The sequence below is a fragment of the Neovison vison genome, chromosome 7 (genome assembly GCF_020171115.1).
Source record: "Neovison vison isolate M4711 chromosome 7, ASM_NN_V1, whole genome shotgun sequence".
Lineage (NCBI taxonomy): Eukaryota > Metazoa > Chordata > Mammalia > Carnivora > Mustelidae > Neogale > Neogale vison.
In genome coordinates, this window is record NC_058097.1 from 35,988,999 (window position 1) to 36,007,074 (window position 18,076).

The following is an 18,076-nucleotide window of genomic DNA, read 5'->3' on the forward strand; positions in this document are numbered from 1 at the left end:
TTTCCTTTTTAATATAACTTAATAAAACTATGGGAAATACATCAGCTCTGTAACAAACTTAAAGGCAATTTAACTTAATTACTCTGTATTAAAGTTAGTGAATAATTTATTTATAAATGCATAAACATTTATTTCTTGGTATCACATCTCAGGGTCTTTAAGACTCCTATTTTCACTCAATAGCATAAATGATCCAGCATGAATAAATAAACAGAGTTCCCTAGGAACATGCCTGAGTTAACAACCACACAGAATGTTCTAGAATGCAAAGACTGAGAATGTATTACTGCCATGCTTATAATTTGAAATTCATTATGTCCTGAAAATTTCACAGTTTCTTAGAGCCCCCTGGGATTAGTCATAGTCAGTTGCTTACATAGGAGGACAAAGCAGAAGGAACTAACTTCAGTTAAATCATTCAATTATTAGTTGTGTAACTTTGTTACTTAAACCATCCAAGCTTCAATTTTCTCATTTTCTAAAATGAAATTAATAATGGCTCATCTGGTAGGGTATGTGGCTATCTGTGTAAAGCACTTGCCCAGTGTCTTGCATGTAGTAGCTACTTAATAAATATTAGTTTATTTTGTTCTATGGTAGGAAGAATAATGTCTCCCCATCCCCTGAAATAGCCATAACCTAGTCATCAGAACCTGTGAATGTGGTACAATACATGGTAAAAAGGACTTTTCACATGTGCTTAGGTTTAGGACCTTGAGATGGGAAAATTATTCTGGATTTTCTAAGTGGGCCTCATGTAATCATACAAGTCCTGTTAAGAGGAAGCCAAAAGGGGAAAAATCAGAGGGAAAGTGATGTAATATGAAAACAGAGCAAAATTTTTTAAATTTTATTTTTATTATTTGAGAAAAAGAGAGAGAGAGCACGAGTGCACAAGGGTTGGGTGAGGAACAGAGGGAGAAGTAGACTCACTGCTGAGCAGGGATCCCAATATGGGGCTCAATTTCAGGACTCTGGGATCATGACCTGAGCCAAAGGCAGATGCAACTGAGCCAGTAGGTATCCCCTTTTTAAAATTTAAATTTTTATTTTATTTTTATTATTTGAAAGAAAGAGGGAGAGAGAGGAAAAAAGAGTAAGATTTAAAGATACTATTGCTGGTCTTGATGATGAAGCAAGGGACATTGAGCTAAGAAATGCAGGTGGCTTCTAGAGAGCACAAAAGGTAAAAAATGGATTTTTCCCTAGAGCCTTCCCTTTCCCTAGAAGGAACTGTCCCTGAAAACATCTTGAGTTCAGCCCCATAAGATCCAGTTTTAAATGTTTGACATCTAGAACTGTAAAAGAATAAATCTGCATTGTTTTAAACCATTACATTTGAAACTAGGTGAAAGGAACCTGAACTGACTTGGGGTCTGTGTTTTCAGTGGGTGCTGTGGGAACCAAAGTGCTGATGGCCTAGCAGGAGATGACCCTGTTGAGGCCTATAGGTGCTGGACAGGCTGGAAAGCATGGATCCTGGGGTCAAGGGCACAGATCCTAGTGAAATGTAGAGTGGCAGGCAGCTGAATGAAGGTAACTGCATGGTTCAGATGTACAATATAGTGATTCAACAGTTCTATACATTACTCACTGTTCACTAAGATATTGATGGGGGCAAGGTGGCAGAGGGGTAGGGGACCCCATTTAAACTGGTCACCTGAATTCAGCTGGCTGTCTGTCAAACATTTTCAATTAGCAATAATCACGCCTCAGATAAACCTCATTGGCTATGATACTGCCACTGCACAAAGCTGTCAAACATTTTCAAACACGCATGAAACCAGCCTGAGATGTTATAATGTTTATCTGGATCTCTACAAGCAGAAAAGTGACTGCTTTTTTCAAGGTAGGATGAGTACAGTCATGAATCTGCTGAGAGTTATTAGAAGATAAACAGAAGAGGGAGGAAGCCTCCATAAGCTGGCTCCTGAAAAGTGATATAATATGAAAGTACAAAATTGAAGCCCTTAGAAATCTGCTCTAGGGAGAGACATTCCTTTCTGAAAGGGGCTCTGGAAATGAAAAGGTAGAATTCTAGGTGGGGCACTTGTGGCCTCTGGATCCAAGGAGTCACAGCAAAAGAGGTGCCAGAACCAGTAGAATGCCTGAGCAGTGGAGCCAGGAAGAAGATTATGGTCAGTGAGCCCAGGAGAGGACTCTCAGCTCAGGTCACCATAAACTGTGAGCTGGTCAATTGGTAATTGCTCTTTTCCTGAACATGCTGAAAAGGACTGGAAATACTCACAGGATGGTAGTGGCTCAGAAAGGACATTCAGGTAGCACACAGACATGATCCAGGAGCTTTGGGTATGCATGCAAGTCTACAGACATTTGTGGTTTTAAAGTCACAAAGGGGAGTGGCACTCCCTGGCTTCTGGGACTACCTTTGAGAGAGTTGCAGTGGGCACACACGGCAGGAGTCTATGGTTTTTGGCACATACAGATGGGAATACTGTTTGTCCAGAGGGCTTTTTAAAGAGGGAAGACTGTGATCTCTCTGCTCTGGGATGACGTTTGAGCATAGCCACTTTTGCTGTGATCTTCTGATGAGGCGTGGAAAGTCTCCAGGGAACAAAAGCCACAAAGAGGACCAGTTTGCACTAAGCCCATCCCGATCATGGGGGTGGGACAACTCTGCCCAGGCAGGGATACCTGAGAAACAGCACAGCAGACCCCTCCCTGAGAAGACAGGCTGGAAGAATAGGTGGACTACAAGCCTATAGATCCCATGAGACTGTAAAATTCCAATGCCAGGGGAAAGTAGTATATTGAACTCAGGTGCATCTTGTTTGGGTTGTGGTTTATATTTTGGACTCTGTTCATTTGCCCACCCATCATTTTACATGCATAATGACTAGAAGGAGGCACTCACAAAAAAGAAAAAAAAAGGCAGTGTTCTCTGTCACAGAGCTAATCAATATGGCTGTAAGTAAGATGTTAGAGATAGAATTCAGGATGGCAATCATAAAGTAAATAGCTAGGCTTGAAAAAAGCATAAGTGAGAATATAGACTCTCTAAGAGCAGAAGTAAGATCAATTAGGCCAAACTTAAAAAAAACTATGAATGAGATGCAGTCTCACCTGGATACTCTAACAGCTAGGATCAATGAGGTGGAAGAGAGAATCTAGAGGACAGGCTGATGGAAAAGGAAGGAAATTGAAGAAAAAAGAGAAAAACAACTCATTGGACATAAAGAGAGACTTAGAGAATTTAATGATACATTGGAAAGAATGAATATCAGGATCATTGTGATCTAACGGGGGTGGAGAGAAAGAGAAAGGGCTGGAAGGTATATTTGAGCAAAGCATAGCCAAATATGTCCCTAACCTGGGAAAAGAAACAAGCATTCATATCCAAGAGGCAGAGAGGATCCCTCCCAAAAATCAATAAAAATAGATCAACACCCCAACATATAATAGTGAAGCTTGCAACTCTTAGAACCAAGGAAGCTGTCCTGTGAGTAGCTAGGAGGAAAGGATTTCTTACATATGGAGGAACATCAGAATAACATCAGACCCATCCACAGAAACCCGGCAAGCCAGAAAGACTGGCAAGACATATTCAGGTACTAGATGGGAAGAACATGCAGAGAATACTTTATCCAGCAAGGCTGTCATTCAGAATGGATGGAGAGATAAAGATCTTACAGGACAGGCAGAAACTAAAGGAATACGTGACCATCAAGCCGGACCTGCAAGAAACATTAAGTGGGGGGGGAGGGGATTCTGCAAGTGAAGAGAGACCCCAAGAGTAAGATAGACCAGAAAGTAATAGAGACAATCTACAGAAATGGAATTTACAGGCAATATAATGGCACTCAATTCATATCTTTCAATAGTTACTCTGAATGTCAATGGATTGAATGCTCCAGTCAAAAGATACAGGGTATCAGATTGTATAAAAAGTAAGGCCCATTGATATGCTGTGTACAAGAAACTCATTTTAAACCCAAGGATACCTTCAGATTAAAAGTGAACGGATGGAGAACAATTTACCATGCTAATGGACCTCAAAAGAAAGCTGGGGTAGCAATCCTCATATCAAACAAGTTAGATTTTAAACCAAAGACTATAGTAAGAGATGTAGAGTGACACTATATCATACCTAAAGTGTCCATCCAACAAGAAGTTCTAACAATTGTAAATACCTACGCCCCCAGTGTGGGAGCAGACAATTATATAAACCTGTTAGTATCCAATTATATAAAACAATTAATAACCAAAGTAAAGAAACTATTGGTAATAATACATTAATTGTAGGAGACTCACAGCAATGGACAGACAGAATTTGATAGAATATCAAAATTCTCACCAAGATTAATTAATTCTTATTAATTCTACCAAAGATTTAAATGTTTCTACCATTTAAACATTAAATATTTCTACCATTTAAATGTTTCTACCATTAGTTCTACCAAATATTTAAAGAATGAAAACTTCGGTCCAAAACCTATGGGATACTGCAAAGATGGCCTTAAGAGGGAAGTGCATAGAACATAGAAATACATAGAGCCACCTGGAAGAAATGCATGCATTCCTAGAAACTTACAAACTACCAAGACTGAAATAGGAAGAAATAGACAATCTGAATAGACAAATAACCCATAATGAAATTGATCAAAACCTCCTAAAAAACAAGAGTCCAGGGCTGGATGGCTTTCCAGGGGAATTCTATGAAACAGTTAAAGAACTATTACCTACTCTATTGAAGAGTAGGTAATAGCCTAAAAAAATGGAAGCCAGAAATGGAAGGAACACTTCTGAACTTGTACTATGAGGCCAGCATTACCTTGATCCCAACACCAGGCAAATATTTCATCAAAAAGGATAATTATAGACCAATATCCCCAATGAACATGAATGTTAAAATACTCAACAGGATCCTAGCCCATAGGACCCAACAGTACATTAAAAAAATTATTCACGGAGAGGGAAGCAAGATGGCAGAGAAGTAGGAGGTGCTGTTTCAAATGCTACCCTAGAGTGAGCTGATTATCTACCGAAGAACTCTGATCACCCATGAAATCAGCCTGAAATTAGAATTATACACTTCTGGATCTCAACGGGGGAAGAAGACTCCAGTGGACAGGTAAAGTGGAGTGAGAACATCGGACTGATATCAGAAGATAAACAAAAGGGGGAGGGAGCCAGTAGAAGTGACACATTGGAAAGTAATACCCCATTACAAGAGTGCCCTGTGATCGAGGAACAGCATTAACTTGGAGTATGGTTAAAAGCACCCAAAAAGAGCAAAAGATCTTTTTTTTTTTTAAAAGATTTTATTTCTTTATTTGACAGAGAGATAGATCACAAATAGGCAGAGTAGCAGGCAGAGAGAAGGAGAAGCAGGCTCCTTACTGAGCAGAGAGCCTGATGTGGGGCTCGATTTCAGGACCCTGGGGCCCATGACCTGAGCTGAAAGCAGAGGCTTAACCCTCTGAGCCACCCAGGCGCCCCAAGAGCAAAAGATCTTACGGGGAGATTGGTGGAATCAGGCGGTTAGGGACATGAGTTTAAGCCCACAGACCCAGGACGGCCACCACTGGCGCTGTGCCAGAGAGTGCGGCGAAGAAGCCAGGCCTTGGTCCCCGAGCCAGCACGTGTGAGAGTGTCTGGGTGGCAGGGCGCATGAGAGAGTCTGGTGCGGATGCCAGATGGCGCTCTCTAGAACCACAGCCTTTTTTTTTTTTTTTTTTCCAATTTATTTATTTTCAGAAAAACAGTATTCATTATTTTTTCACCACACCCAGTGCTCCATGCAAGCCGTGCCCTCTATAATACCCACCACCTGGTACCCCAACCTCCACCACCCCGCCACTTCAAACCCCTCAGACTGTTTTTCAGAGTCCATAGTCTCTCATGGTTCACCTCCCCTTCCAATATACCCAAATTCCCTACTCCTCTCTAACGCCCCTTGTCCTCCATGCTATTGGTTATGCTCCACAAATAAGTGAAACCATATGATAATTGACTCTCTCTGCTTGACTTATTTCACTCAGCATAATCTCTTCCAGTCCCGTCCATGTTGCTACAAAAGTTGGGTATTCATCCTTTCTGATGGAGGCATAATACTCCATAGTGTATATGGACCACATCTTCCTTATCCATTCATCCGTTGAAGGGCATCTTGGTTCTTTCCATAGTTTGGCGACTGTGGCCATTGCTGCTATAAACATTGGGGTACAGATGGCCCTTCTTTTCACGACATCTGTATCCTTGGGGTAAATACCCAGGAGTGCAATTGCAGGGTCATAGGGAAGCTCTATTTTTAATTTCTTGAGGAATCTCCACACTGTTCTCCAAAGAGGCTGTACCAACTTGCATTCCCACCAACAGTGTAGGAGGGTTCCCCTTTCTCCACATCCTCTCCAACACATGTTGTTTCCTGTTTTGTTAATTTTGGCCATTCTAACTGGTGTAAGGTGATATGTCAATGTGGTTTTAATTTGAATCTCCCTGAGGGCTAATGATGATGAGCATTTTTTCATGTGTCTGATAGCCATTTGTATGTCTTGATTGGAGAAGTGTCTGTTCATATCTTCTGCCCATTTTTTGATGTGTCTGTTTCGTGTGGGTTGATTTTGAGGAGTTCATTATAGATCCTGGATATCAACCTTTTGTCTGTACTGTCATTTGCAAATATCTTCTCCATTCCGTGGGTTGCCTCTTTGTTTTTTTGACTGTTTCCTTTGCTGTGCAGAAGCTTTTGATTTTGATGAAGTCCCAGAAGTTTATTTTCGCTTTTGTTTCCTTTGCCTTTGGAGACGTATCTTGAAAGAAGTTGCTGTGGCTGATATCAAAGAGATTACTGCCTATGTTCTCCTCTAAGATTCTGATAGATTCCTGTCTCACGTTGAGGTCTTTTATCCATTTTGAGTTGATCTTTGTGTACGGTGTAAGAGAATGGTCGAGTTTCATTCTTCTACATATAGCTGTCCAGTTTTCCCAGCACCATTTATTGAAGAGACTGTCTTTTGAAAGAAATTGAAGAAGACACAAAAAGATGGAAGACCATTCCATGCTCTTGGATTGGAAGAATAAACATTGTTAAAATGTCTATACTGCCTAGAGCAATATATACTTTTAATGCCATTCCGATCAAAATTCCACCGGCATTCTTCAAAGAGCTGAAGCAAATAATCCTAAAATTTGTATGGAATCAGAAGAGACCCCGAATCGCTAAGGAAATGTTGAAAAACAAAAATAAAGCTGGCGGCATCACCTTACCTGATTTCAAGCTTTATTACAAAGCTGTGATCACCAAGACAGCATGGTACTGGCATAAAAACAGACACATAGACCAGTGGAACAGAGTAGAGAGCCCTGATATGGACCCTCAACTCTATGGTCAATTAATCTTTGACAAAACAGGAAAAAATATACAGTGGAACCACAGCCTTTTGCACTCTGCACACGTGCTGCATGCTCCACACCCTCCCCTGAGAGAGGTCCATGTGGGCACTAGCTGGTGCTCTCTAGGATGAGGGAGAGTCTGAACACTCCCAGCCTGGGCCAGGACTTCTCTAGGCATCTAGATCATGCCCAGACAGCCATGGTGGGGGCAACCACTGGAAGCCAGCTCTCTGGACTAGTACTTCTCATGGTTTTGGTAACACCTGTGTACAAGCATACAAGTGGGAGCTCCTGTGACCCCTGAGACTGTGGCTGGGGCCATGCTCTGAGGTGGGAGGTGCTCTGGAGTTTATGTGCTCTGGAGCACCCAGAGGGGAACAGACTTAGATTTCTTTCTGAGATGGAGGTCTGGGTGCAATTTGCTTTCCTCTAAACCTCCAAAGAACTGCCAACAGCCGGCAAGGGGAGGAAAAACAAAAAACAAAAACAAAAAACACTCCAGAGAACAAAAACCTGAAAAAACCGGTTTCCTCAGAGCCCAGACCCTTGATAGGAGGCCGGAGGACTCAACTCTAGCAAGAATGCCTGAAAAACTACACAGCAGGCTCCGCCCCCAGAAAGCCAGCCAAAACCCCAAACAAACAAACAAACAAACAACAACAACAACAACAAAAAAAACCAAGAAGACAACCACCACAGGTTTAAAACTGTAAAACCCTAATATTAGGGAAAAAGGAGATATTAAGCTCCTGGTATTACCATATAGCCTGTATACTTCATAGATACAACTTTTATTTTTAATTCACTCACACTATTCTTGTTCTTTTTAATTTTTTAATAATTTTTAACCTATTTACCATCACAACGAGAGGTTCAGTAAATAATAACCTTTTAACTTGAACTTTTCTGATACATATTCCTGTGTTTTTCTCTTGCTTTTCTGTTTTTGTAAAATATTCATATAGAGATAAACTTCAAGGTAATCCTCAGTCCATACTACCCCTATATATACCAGTTTTAATCCCCATTTATCTCAGGAAAGTTGAGTCCTTTAACAAGGATATCAAGATACACCCAGGAAGAATCAAAATAACCTTCCTTGACCACACTGAGAATTTATAACTACCCTCCCATCCTTTTCTTCTATTAGTGTTTCTGTGTATTTGTCCTTTGTTCGGGTAGTATATACATCTTATACTTAGGATTCATTTTGGCTGAGTTCTTTTTTTTTTTCTTTTTTTATTTCTTGTGATTTACTTTTGTTGGTCTCTTTGTTTCTGTTTCTGTTTGTATATTTTATAAATCTTACCTTTGGGGCCCATTTGGGCTGGGTCTTATCTTTGATTTTCTTTTTTTTTTCCTGTCTCTCTTCCTCTCTCTTTTTTCTTTTTTCTTTCTTTTTGGTGAGGACTCCTGATTGCACAGAAGTGTTCCATTGTGCACCATCCCTGCACCACAGTTGATACATTCAGCTACACATCCCCTCAGCCATCTCTCACCAAAATGACTAGGAGGAGGAATGCCCAACAGGGGAAAAATTCAGAGACTATGCCCTCTCCATCAGAGCTATTGGATATGGACATAAACAATATGTCAGAAAGGGAATTCAGGCTAAAAATTATCCAGGCAATGGCTAGGTTGGAGAAAGCCTTTAATGACAAAATGGAATTGATTAGGGAAGAAGTGAAAGCCACCAGGGAAGATGTTCACAATGATCTCAATGAGTTCCAATCAAATCCAAATTCTCTAACAGCTAGGATAACTGAGGCAGAAGATAGAATTAGTGATCTAGAGGACAAACCTATCAGTTTGGAAAGGATCAGGAGGAAGCCTGGAACAAACAGCTTAGAAGCCATGAAAACAGAATTAGAGAAATAAATGATGCCATGAAAGTTTCACAGTCAGAATTATTGGAAACCCTAAGGGGGAGGAGAAAGAAAGAAGACTAGAAGATATAGTTGAACAAATGCTCCATGAAAATTTTCCCAATCTGGGGAATGGAACCAGTGTTAATGTCCTAGAAGCAGAAAGGGCTCCCCCCAAGATCATAGAATCTAGAAAGACCTCAAAACACCTGATTGTGAAAATGATGAATCATAATTGTAGACAGGAGCTTTTGAAAGAACCTAGGGGGAAGAGATTCTTTATGTACAGAGGAAAACCCATCAGAATAATGTCAGACCTGTCCACAGAAACCTGGCATGCCAGAAAAGGCTGGCAACATGTATTCAGGGCACTAAATGAGAAGAACAGGCAGCCAAGAATACTTTATCCAGCAAGGTTGACATTCAAAATGGATGGAGAGATAAAGAGTTCCAAGACCGGCAAGGTTTAAAAGAGTATGTGACCACCAAGCTGGCACTACAAAAAATATTAAGGGGGGCATCTATAAAAGGAAAAAGCTCAGGAATATAATTGAGCAGAAATACATGGAGACAATCTATAGAAACAAGGACTTCACAGGTAACATGATGTCAATAAAAAAGTATCTCTCAATAATCACTCCCAATGTGAATGGCCTTAAAATGCCCATAAAAAGGCACAGGGTTGCAGATTGAATAAAATGACAGGACCCATCCATATGTTGTCTACAAGAGACTCATTTTGAACCTAAGAATACATCCAGACTGAAAGTGAAGGGATGGAGAAGCATCTTTCAAGCCAATGGGCCTCAAAAGAAGGCTGGGGTAGCGATTCTCATATCAGATAAATTAGATTTTAAACTAAAGACTGTAGTCAGAGATATAGAAGGACACTACATCATTCTTAAAGGATCTATCCACCAAGAAGATATAACAGTTGCAAATATTTATGTCTCCAATATGGGAACAGCCAACTACATAAGACAAATGTTAATCAAGATAAAGAGTCATATTGATATGCATACATTAATACTAGTGAATCTTTCTTTTTTTAATTTTTTATTTTTTATAAACATACAATATATTTTTATCCCCAGGGGTACAGGTCTGTGAATCGCCAGCTTTACACACTTCACAGCACTCATCATAGCACATACCCTCCCCAATGTCCATAACCCCACCCTCCTTCTTCCAACCCTCCTCCCCCCAGCAATCCTCAGTTTGTTTTGTGAGATTAAGAGTCACTTATGGTTCGTCTCCCTCCCAATCCCATCTTGTTTCATTTATTCTTCTCCTACCTCCTTAACCCACCATGTTGCATCTCCACTTCCTCATCAGGGAGATCATATGATAGTTGTCTTTCTCTGCTTGACTTATTTCGCTAAGCATGATACCCTCTAGTTCCATCCACGTCATCGCAAATGGCAAGATTTCATTTCTTTTGATGGCTGCATAGTATTTCATTGTGTATATGTACCACCTCTTCTTTATGCATTCATCTGTTGATGGACATCGAGGTTCTTTCCATAGTTTGGTTATTGTGGACATTGCTGCTATAAACATTCGGGTGCATGTGCCCCTTCGGATCACCATGTTTGTATCCTTTGGATATATACCCAGTAGTGAAATTGCTGGGTCATAGGGTAGCTCTATTTTCAGTTTTTTTGAGGAACCTCTACCCTGCTTTCCAGAGTGGTTGCACCAGCTTGCATTCCGATCAACAGTGTAGGAGGGTTCCCCTTTCTCTGCATCCTCGCCAGCATCTATCATTTCCTGACTTGCTAATTTTAGCCATTCTGACTGGTGTGAGGTGATATCTCATTGTGGTTTTGATTTGTATTTCCCTGATGCCGAGTGATATGGAGCACTTTTTCATGTTTCTATTGGCCATCTGGATGTCTTCTTTGCAGAAATGTCTGCTCATGTCTTCTGCCCATTTCTTGACAGGATTATTTGTTCTTTGGGTGTCAAGTTTGCTAAGTTCTTTATAGATTTTGGACACTAGCCCTTTATCTGATATGTCGTTTGCAAATATCTTCTCCCATTCTGTCAGTTGTCTTTTGGTTTTGTTAACTGTTTCCTTTGCTGTGAAAAAGCTTTTGATTTTGATAAAATTCCAATAGTTCATTTTTGCCCTTGCTTCCCTTGCCTTCGGCGATGTTCCTAGGAAGATGTTGCCGTGGCTGAGGTCGAAGAGGTTGCTGCCTATGTTCTCCTCAAAGATTTTGCTGGATTACTTTCTCACATTGAGGTCCTTCATCCATTTTGAGTCTATTGTTGTGTTTGGTGTAAGGAAATGCTACAGTTTCATTTTTCTGCACGTGGCTGTCCAATTTTCCCAGCACCATTTATTGAAGAGGCTGTCTTTTTTCCATTGGAAATTCTTTCCTGCTTTGTCGAAGATTAGTTGACCATAGAGTTGAAGGTCTATTTCTGGGCTCTCTATTCTGTTCCATTGATCTATGTGTCTGTTTTTGTGCCAGTACCATGCTGTCTTGATGATGACAGCTTTGTAATAAAGCTTGAAGTCTGGAATTGTGATGCCACCAACTTTGGCTTTCTTTTTCAATATCCCTTTGGCTATTTGAGGTCTTTTCTGGTTCCATATTAATTTTAGGATTTTTTGTTCCATTTCTTTGAAAAAGATGGATGGTATTTTGATAAGAATTGCATTAAATGTGTAGATTGCTTTAGGCAGCATAGACATTTTCACAATATTTATTCTTCCAATCCAGGAGCATGGAACATTTTTCCATTTCTTTGTGTCTTCCTCTATTTCTTTCATGAGTACTTTATAGTTTTCTGAGTATAGATTCTTTGCCTCTTTGGCTAGGTTTATTCCTAGGTATTTTATGGTTTTGGGTGCAATTGTAAATGGAATTGACTCCCTAATTTCTCTTTCTTCTGTCTTGTTGTTGGTGTAGAAAAATGCAACTGATTTCTGTGCATTGATTTTATATCCTGACACTTTTCTGAATTCCTGTACAAGTTCTAGCAGTTTTGGAGTGGAGTCTTTTGGGTTTTCCACATATAGTTTCATATCATATGTGAAGAGTGATAGTTTGACTCCTTCTTTGCCAATTTGGATGCCTTTAATTTCCTTTTGTTGTCTGATTGCTAAGGCTAGGACTTCTAGTACTATGTTGAATAGCAGGGGTGATAATAGACATCCCTGCTGTGTCTTAATGTGTCTGTAGTCTTGATATTAGTTCCATTTTAAAAGACTTTGCCATCCTCTTTGGGTTTGTCCCACTTGTGCATCTTCCAGTGACAATCTGGTTTGTGGACAGTGGTCTCTCTGTCAGCTTATAGTTAATGTCTTTGGCAGTCTATTTAGGATCAGAATCATGCATGTAAAACTTGAAATGTAGTAGTGTTGTTTCCCAAGCTCCTCCCACACTGAAATCTCCCTGGTATTTTCTGGCTTCCTGGGCTCTCCTTTCTACTTCTCTGGATAGAGTGTGGAAATTTATTTACTTAGTTTTTACACTCACTTTCTGAAACTACTCCATGAGCAGGGACAACCAGTAGGGGAGAGACAAAGATATGGGAAGAGTCAAAGATATGGGAAGTGGGGCAAACCCTACTTTCTTGGGGCTATACCTCTTCTGCGTGGATAGAGTTTCTCAGAGTTTCAAGTGTGTGTGAGTCCTAGCTGCCACTGCTTTCATTGCCAGGATACTCCAGTCCCTTTTATTGACCCTGAGCTAGAGGGTTTCTCTTGATGCTGTCTGTGACTATGAAAATTTCCACCTCCAGATTGCAGATTGAGACCAAGCCTGGAGATACCAGAGGGGAAAATGGTGAATAAAATGTTGAATAAAAGCATAGATGGTTGACATCTTTGTGTTCAACATACTTTGTTGTTGTGTTCAACATACTTCAATAAGAATGCTTTGAGTTTTTCACCACCGGGCATAAAGTTTGCTGTAGCTTTTAAGGTAAATACCTTTAATCACATCTTTCATTCCTAGTTTGCTCATTGTTATGAGAAATGTTATGAGAAATGTGTATAAAATGAATTCTGCTGAATGTTTTTCCTTCACCTGTTGAGATAATGATACAATTTTCTGATTTGTTAATGTAAGGGGTTATTGTTAATAGATTTTCTGATTTAAAGCCCATTGTATCCTTTGCCTTTGGAGACATATCTTGAAAGAAGTTTCTGTGGCTGATATCGAAGAGATCACTGCCTATGTTCTCCTCTAGGATTCTGATGGATTCCTGTCTCACATTGAGATCTTTTATCCATTTTGAGTTTATCTTTGTGTATGGTGTAAGAGAATGGTCGAGTTTCATTCTTCTACATATAGCTGTCCAGTTTTCCCAGCACCGTTTATTGAAGAGACTGTCTTTTTTCCACTGCATATTTTTTCCTGTTTTGTCAAAGACTAATTGACCATAGAGTTGAGGGTCCATATCTGGGCTCTCTACTCTGTTCCACTGGTCTATGTGTCTGTTTTTATGCCAGTACCATGCTGTCTTGGTGATCACAGCTTTGTAATAAAGCTTGAAATCAGGTAACGTGATGCCTCCAGCTTTATTTTTGTTTTTCAACATTTCCTTAGCGATTCGGGGTCTCTTCTGATTCCATACAAATTTTAGGATTATTTGCTTCAGCTCTTTGAAGAATGCCGGTGGAATTTTGATCGGAATGACATTAAAAGTATATATTGCTCTAGGCAGTATAGACATTTTAACAATGTTTATTCTTCCGTTCCAAGAGCATGGAATGGTCTTCCATCTATTTGTGTCTTCTTCAGTTTCTTTCATGAGTGTTCTGTAGTTCCTCGAGAACAGATCCTTTACCTCTAGGGTTAGGTTTATTCCCAGGTATCTTATGGTTCTTGGTGCTATAGTAAATGGAATTGATTCTCTAATTTCCCTTTCTGTATTTTCATTGTTAGTGTATAAGAAAGCCACTGATTTCTGCACATTGACTTTGTATCCTGCCACGTTGCTGAATTGCTGTATGAGTTCTAGTAGTTTGGGGGTGTAGTCTCCAAAGGCAAAGGAAACAAAAGCGAAAATAAACTTTTGGGACTTCATCAAAATCAAAAGCTTCTGCACAGCAAAGGAAACAGTCAAAAAAACAAAGAGGCAACCCACGGAATGGGAGAAGATATTTGCAAATGACAGTACAGAAAAAAGGTTGATATCCAGGATCTATAATGAACTCCTCAAAATCAACACACATGAAACAGGCAAACATATCAAAAAATGGGCAGAAGATATGAACAGACACTTCTCCAATCAAGACATACAAATGGCTATCAGACACATGAAAAAATGTTCATCATCATTAGCCCTCAGGGAGATTCAAATTAAAACCACATTGACATATCACCTTACACCAGTTAGAATGGCCAAAATTAACAAAACAGGAAACAACATGTGTTGGAGAGGATGTGGAGAAAGGGGAACCCTCCTACACTGTTGGTGGGAATGCAAGTTGGTGCAGCCTCTTTGGAGAACAGTGTGGAGATTCCTCAAGAAATTAAAAATAGAGCTTCCCTATGACCCTGTCATTGCACTCCTGGGTATTTACCCCAAGGATACAGATGTCGTGAAAAGAAGGGCCATCTGTACCCCAATGTTTATAGCAGCAATGACCACAGTCACCAAACTATGGAAAGAACCAAGATGCCCTTCAATGGATGAATGGATAAGGAAGATGTGGTCCATATACACTATGGAGTATTATGCCTCCATCAGAAAGGATGAATACCCAACTTTTGTAGCAACATGGACCGGACTGGAAGAGATTATGCTGAGTGAAATAAGTCAAGCAAAGAGAGTCAATTATCATATGGTTTCACTTATTTGTGGAGCATAACAAATATCATGGAGGACAAGGGTGTTAGAGAGGAGAAGGGAGTTGGGGTAAATTGGAAGGGGAGGTGAATCACGAGAGACTGTAGACTCTGTAAAACAATCTGAGGGGTTTGAAATGGTGGGGAGGTGGGAGGTTGGGGTACCAGGTGGTGGGTATTATAGAGGGCATGGATTGCATGGATCTCTGGGTGTGGTGAAAAAATAATGAATACTGTTTTTCTGAAAATAAATAAATTGAAGCAAAAAAGCCCATTGTATTCCTGGGATAAAGATTCTCTTAAATTAGACATAAATGAAATAATTAGCTTTATTCCAGATTTTATATAGAAAAGAATTAACCAAATATGATGGTTAATTTTATGTGTCAACTTTACTGGTTCACAAAGTTCCTAGATTTTAGCTAACTATTATTCCCAGGTGTGCATGTATGTTTCCAGATGAAATTACCATTTGAATTGGTAGACTCAGTAAAGCAGTTTACACCTCCCAATGTGGCATCATCCAATTTGTTGAGGACCTAAATAGAAAAAAAAAATGGAGAAAGGATGAATTTGGTCCTTTCTGCCTGGGGGCTTGATCAGGAACATTGATTTTTTCCACCCCTCAGTACTCTTTGTTCTTAGGCCTTTAGACCTGATCTGCATCTACATCATTGGTTCTGTTGTTTCCTGGGGCTTTGGACTCAGGTTGAATTATACCACCAGCTTTCCTGGATCTTCAGCTTTGAGAGGGCAGCTTATGGGACTTCTCAGCCTCCACAATTGTGTGAGCCAATTTCTTACAATAAATTGTACTATATTAATATACATGTTACAATTAATATAATATACAAGTAAAAATATGTTGGACATTGATTAATAAATTCAGTATCACATTGATGATAATAAATGCTTTAGTTCAGATTTTACTATTTATTAAAATAGTTTTTGTTATTTATACTTTTTGGAGTTTTAAATAGTCAAAACGTTGCTTTTAACATCAAATTCAAATAAAACTTTATCCTTTCCTAATGTTGATTGGAAGGTATGAACCTGGGCTCCCCTTCACGTTGCTAGATGTCTAATTAGCATAACCAGCTGCCGGTAAGCGTCAAGAGTTAAGACACAAAAAGAACCGCCACTTCTTGACCATGGCAGAATAACTAGTCTTGCCCTCCTGCTGAAACTATTACAAAGCTAGAAAAAATAGAAGGAGCAAAGTTCTAAGACTCTGAACAACATACGGTGCAGAATTGTGGTCACTGAGAGAAGAGAAACTCAGAAGATGAGTCCAAAGGGTCCCCCAGCATTCTTTCTGAGGTCCTTTTCTTGCTGTAATGCAGTTAATGGGACTCAATAAAAGCAGTGATCTCACTTAGCTGAGGATACATAGGCCAGAGTTATGAACTATTGGAGTGGTTGGAATTTGTGAGGGAGGGAAGAGGGAGCTGAGCAGATGGGAGCCAAGGAAATCTGCATGGGAATTCACTATGAGTCTCTGGCAGATGCTCGGCTCTTGGCTACAAGAATATTTGGCCCTATCATGACAGCACTTCTAAACTTCTCAGACAACTCCCAGCTGCCTTCTGGGTTCCTCCACAGGGCAGGCTGAGACCTTCCATCCTTTACAGAAGCCTAACTCAGATTGTCTCCATTCTGCTTCACCATACTGACATCAAGTTAGTAGCAATGTTTCCTGAGAGGTGATATCAGATGGCCCCATAGTCTTTCTGTTATGCTCCTCTTTATCAAAATAATGTCAACTATTAATTTCCTTTAAGAGGCCATCTGTTACCATCTTGCCAAAAAAAGCATTTCTGTGCACTTATCCTGTTTAGTTTGTCTTCATTGTACTTATCATTATCTGACATTGTCTTATATATTTACATTTTTTGGTTTATTGTCTACTTACCCAAAAAGAATTAAGTTTTCTGAGTGTAGATTTTTTTAATAGCTTCCAGTGTTACAGAGAAGCTAAAATAGACATTGAGAAGTTGCTCAATACATGAAGAAATGTCTTTATTGTTTAAGTCAGTTTTATTTGGATTTTTCATTTCTTTTCATAAAAAGAATCATTGTTGAAGCAATGAGCATAAACTAGGCAGGGAAGAGACTGACCTCCAAAAAAAGATGAGTATAGATTTTGGTGGGGAGGGGTCTCTTGTCTAATTTCACAAACCAGATGTATTTGAGACTCAGCTCTAACCAAACCCTGAAATCTCCCTCTCTCTTTCTCCAACACAGAATCATAGGATCTTAATACCAGAAAGAATTTGGAAATCATGAAAAATCACTTTTTAATGACAGAAGATGAACCAAAAGTTGTGATTTCAAGTGGTATACCCAGAATTCCATACATTATGATAGGACTGGGGCAGTTCTTTCTTCCATAGCACCTGGGCTTAACACTCTTTCTACAGAAGTGATCTAGCTGAAACTGTTCAGTTGTTAATTCTATACCAGACTCCTACAATCAGCCTAACTGCCTCTGAGCATGTGAGAGAGAAAAGTATGCTGAAGCATGGAGCCTCTCTAGTGAGAATCTGACTTACATTTTCTAACAGGAGGTCAAGGCCTGCTGGAGGGAAGACCACCACCTGCCAAGCCTTCTTTTTGACTTCTGTGTCTGACTGCTTTCTCTCATCCAGTTAATCGGTTTTGTGGATGGGCATGCATGGCTTCAAATGGGATATTTCTAAGTTCCCTGACATCTCTTGCATTTCTTGGCACAAGGAATGAATCATAATACTGGGATAATGAACCATTTAATGACTTGTGTGTTGATTTATCAGATGGTGCTAGAGAGGCCAATTTAAAAATATAAAGCCATAAGTCACCCAGTCATGGTGTCTGGTAGGCAGAACAGCCTGGCTCCCCCACTGAAGATGGCTGTGTTAATCATGATGATACTGGGTCTGGCAGGAGGTGCAAGGACTTGGGTGCTTGATGCTCTTTCCCTGGTGAGCCCACTCATCTAAGCAGCAGTCATTATGATTCTCCACCATGTGCTGGGGACCTCAGAGAGAAAATAACCTAAGAAATTAG

At 39.9% G+C, this 18,076-nt stretch overlaps 1 pseudogene; it reads right to left on the reverse strand.

The window, feature by feature from the left end:
- Window positions 1–1,557: 1,557 nt before the first annotated feature.
- On the reverse strand, window positions 1,558–1,756 carry LOC122914695 (annotated as a pseudogene).
- Between the last annotated feature and the right edge of the window lie 16,320 nt (window positions 1,757–18,076).